Genomic DNA, 4,026 nt, shown 5'->3' with positions numbered 1-4,026 from the left:
CATAGTTGCCAGGTGCAGAGGAGAGTGGATAGGGGAAATTAGTGTTTAATGGATATAGAGTTTCAGTTGTGCAGGAACAAAAAGTTCTAGAGATCTGTTGCCCAACAGTGTAAATATATTTAACACTATGAACTGTACACCTAAAAATAATACAAGTGGGAAATTTAATGTGATACGATTTTTAGTACAATAAAAAAATAGATAAAGAGATCCAAGCAATACACAGTGAGAAATGAAAAGTTTAACTATCAAAGGCAGTCTCATTCCTGTCAAGAACTGCTTCTTTGTTTGCTATATAGTCTGTGGGACTCGTGGACACAAGCCCTGTTGGCTTTCAGGGTTAAGTGGTTTGGGGACCTGTTCCTAGTGTGGGAGCTTTAAAAGTCGGGGCTCTAGATGTGTGGTCCAAACCCTTTACTCCTCAGGAAGAAACTGGGGGTTCGGGGTTTCCTCCCAATGGTATCACGCCATGCTAAGGATGAGCTTTATGATGACAGTGTGTCTCAGCCTTTCCTACCCCATTTGAGGTGTTTTCCATTTGCCTGATATGTAATAGTCACTCAGCTAGTTTCTGGCTCAGAGAAGAGTGCTTTGTATGTACATTCATTCTCTGTGTCCATGGGAGAGGGGAAGGTCAGGAGTCTCTGATGTCAGCATTATGGTCCTTCTCCATAATAGGGATATTTTTAATTATAGAAAAATGCAAGGAAATGCTAAAAAATTTGATGGTAACAAACAAAGAAACAGGAGCCAATTTGAAAAAGCTCATGCTGGCCAAATTTGAGACAATTTAGTTATCAAAATTAATAATGACAGTAATGGATTATCACATTGATTTCTCGAAACATATTTGACATATAACATTATGTAAATTTAAAGTTTACGACATATTGATACACATGCTGAGTTTTAGTAAAGAATCCATGAGTCCATAAGATACTAAGAACAAACGAATACAGTGGGAAAGGAGAGTTTCATACATAGGAATGTGACAACTGTTAAGTAAAAGGAATGATAGAAATATAAAATTGTTTAGCAATCACCATTGTAATACTGTTTTGGGGGGAATCATCAGTAGATGCTAGAACTATTGGTGAATAGCTGTGGGGAACAAGGTATTTCCAGAACCTCAAAGTATCACCACACAGATTAGTTATATAGACCTTTGCAATAGAGAAATTCAGCAGACCTTGACTTTAAAAATGACCATACTTGATATTACTATTAAGGGGACACACTGACATAATGTCCATTATGATGTGATATGTAGAAGGATACATTACCTATGTAATATTTGTCTCTCAAATAAATTTTTTACCTAAATCTAATTGTGAGGAAAGTATCTGGCAAATCCAAAATTGAGGGACAGTCTACAAAATAATTGGTTTAGGTTCTTAAAAAATGTCAGTGTCATGAGAGACTAAAAAAAGGCTTGTGAACTATTTTACACTGAAGGAAACTCGCAAGGCATGAAAACTAAATGCAATGTGTGATCCTTAATTGGACTCTGAATTAAAAACAAACAAACAAGAAGCCATAAGGGATATTGTTGGCACAATTGGGAAGTTTATTTTTTTAAATAAATGTAGGGTATTTTTGAGAGACAGAGAGAAACAGTGCTAGCAGGGGAGGGTCAGAGAGAGAGGGAGATACAGAATCTGAAACAGGCTCCAGGCTCTGAGCTAGCTGTCAGCCCAGAGCCTGACACGGGGCTCAAACCCACGAACTGTGAGATCATGACCTGAGCCAAAGCCGGATGCTTAACTGACTGAGCCATCCAGGTGCCCCTGGGAAGTTCAAATATGGACCAATTGTTAGATAATACAGTTGTATTTATGTTATACTTCCTTAGCATTATATAGTAGTTACATGTAAGGATACCCATGTTTTAGGAAATACATATTGAACGTTTATATATGAAAGGTCACAGTATCTTCAAGTCACTGATGGTTTGGAAAAAGATAGATGAATGTGTAGATAGATAAGACAGATCATAAATAGATGAGAGAGAGAGAAGGAGGAGGGAGAATTTCTGAGAGCCACATCGGCCTTGCTGGATGACACAGTCACAGGGAGGAAATGGCAGACATTTGCACAGCTCCTGCCATGAGAGGCGAAACTGGTATCTCCTTCTGCTACTACTGCTCATGTGAAATTAAGCCTGTTGTCATCATTTAGGCCTTACAGTTTCTAAATCAGACGGATATTCCCCACACAGCTATCCCATAAGAAAAAACTTTTTCCTGTCCCTGCATAAGAGATTTTGGATCAAAACACTATAAATGTTTGACAAGAGGCTCTTCTAATGAGCCTTGCAGACCCAAAACATACACTTGAAGGGGTTAAAAACACAAAAATTGCATTTGAGTCTGCTCCGGAGAAAAGGAGCCTAATTTGGAGATAAGAATTAAAATCAAGGTCAAAAACATAGTCCATTTGAGTCTGGTCCGAAGAAAATTGGAGCCTAAATTGGAGATTAGAAGTAGAAGACAAGGTCAGAACATGATCCCCTCCCAAAGTCTACATTCGACAAATATCCGCCCTTGTACTGACTTCAGTTTTGAGGATGGATAAGAATGTGGGAAACCCAGGTCCAAGGCCAATACACATAGGGCCCCATTGTGCTTACATCAAAAAAGGGGCTTTCTCAAGCAGCTTGTTAATAAACATTTTTTTCTCTTTCCTTTTTTTTCCCTTGTAGTTTATAAGCCAATCACAATAACTCTTAGCCTAATATACAACTTAACCTATGTTTTAATCTTAGCTTTACTAACTTTAATAATATGTATGTTAATCCTGTTTTCTACTAAAAACATCCTGTTATATTCTTGATTATAAAATTTAATCAACTTCACTGTAAGAACGTTACGTGATTTGGTTGTAACTTGTTAATTAAAAAACAAAGTCATAAATATTGGCCAATAACCAACCCATACAAAACAAGATAGGTTTGTTACTTTCTTAATCTGGGAAACTGGCGCCATGAATGAATGGGATGGTTCTAAAAAATATTTCTGTAAAACTTGTTTCTTTACACTTTCAGTGATTAAAGCATCTTATCACTAAGAATTAGTCACTGTAAACAATTACTATTTTCTGATGTCATGTTATTACTTGATCAATAAAAAAAGACACCAAAGCAGAAAAAGCAGAGATGCCTGCCTGGTGATCAAGAAAGAAACTTGTGGCTCTCTCATCACTCTCTCGTGCTGACACCGTCCATCCTTTCAGGGACCTGCTGGAGCTGGACTCTGGCAGAGAACGTAAGAAAACATTAACAAATGGTGTGCCTAGATGAAGAATAGAGGGTGTTTATTTACTATTCTTAAAACTTTTCTGTAGGTTTGGCATTTTTCAAAATAAAAAGTGGTGAAAAAGTAAGATACGCTAAACATATAGTAGAGAGAAAAGATAAGTAACAGAGTAATATCAGGGGATGGAATCTAGAACACGAAGGCCAGCATTAACTTGGGACAACAGAAGAGCACTCAAAACTGGAGGAAGTACCTCCTAAGTACCTTTCCTACTAAGGTACCTAACTAAGTACCTTAGTACCTCTACCAAAGGAAGTAGATCTCTCTGGGAAATTTTAGATCCCAAGACATGAAGAGTTGAACAGTTATAGCCGGAGTGGAAGCCATACATAGAAGTAGGACTGCATCTAACACCAGTCCTGGGGTAGGAATTGATCAAGAACTTTCTAATGCTAAGGGAGTGACAGCTATATCTACTTTGGGTCCTAAGCACCATTCATATCTTGAAACACATTCCAATGTCTGTAAGGCCCACATATGCAGCCCTTCTTTTTTTATTTTATTTTATTTTATTTTATTTTTTTATACAATTTATTTTTTTAACATATGCAATTATTTTCCGTCATTTACAATACAGTAGTTACAATGATACTCCAAACAGAAAAGCAAAGTAAAAAATCAAAACCCCCACTTCTATTTCATGTAATTAGACTTATACAGAAATTAGAAGGTTAGGTACCAACTAGTTAATCACCTAATTTCACAGCTATCT

Source organism: Suricata suricatta, chromosome 9 (assembly GCF_006229205.1).
Source record: "Suricata suricatta isolate VVHF042 chromosome 9, meerkat_22Aug2017_6uvM2_HiC, whole genome shotgun sequence".
Lineage (NCBI taxonomy): Eukaryota > Metazoa > Chordata > Mammalia > Carnivora > Herpestidae > Suricata > Suricata suricatta.
This window is presented reverse-complemented; position numbering follows the sequence as displayed.